Source organism: Dermacentor silvarum, unplaced genomic scaffold (genome assembly GCF_013339745.2).
Source record: "Dermacentor silvarum isolate Dsil-2018 unplaced genomic scaffold, BIME_Dsil_1.4 Seq684, whole genome shotgun sequence".
Classification (NCBI taxonomy): domain Eukaryota; kingdom Metazoa; phylum Arthropoda; class Arachnida; order Ixodida; family Ixodidae; genus Dermacentor; species Dermacentor silvarum.
The window spans coordinates 49,192-49,854 of NW_023606626.1; positions in this window are offsets into that span (position 1 = coordinate 49,192).

The window sequence follows — 663 nt, forward strand, 5'->3', positions numbered from 1 at the left end:
GCGTCGGCAAGATGAGCAGCCAGCCGACCCAGAAGGCCTACGCCTTCGATGTTGTCGTCCCTGAAGGGGCAGGTCCCGAAGACATCGTTGACGCGACGGCTTCAATAGTATCCTTGGAAGAGGTATACTGCGTCCAGCACTTCGGTGGACGCAACTACCAAGTAACCGTGAAAAGCGAAGCCGCCATGGCGAAAATCGTCGACGCCGACAGCCTCGTCATCGGGGAGGAACGCGTCTCCATCGTACCCCTGAGCCCGCAGGTCACCCAGGTGATCGTCATGTTTCTTCCGTGCCGCGTCTCCAGCGATACCCTCGCTCAAGCGCTGGCCCCATATGGCAAGGTGATTAACATCAGTCGAGGCCCGATGGGCTCACGTCCCACCGTCACCACCGGAACGCGCTACGTGCGCATCGAAATGAAGCCTGGCTCTCCTATGCATAACTACCTGAGAGTGGCAGGCCACCGAGTGACCTGCGACTACAGGGGAATGCAGCGGGTCTGCCGGCGGTGTGGGTCATCGGGCCACTTCAGGATGCAGTGTACGGCTCCGTTCTGCGCGAGGTGCAGCACCTACGGCCACGTCTTTAAGGGCTGCGTTCTGCCGTGCCGCCGCTGTGGAGACCCGCATGCGACCGTGGATTGCTCGCTGCGGCGTACCTACT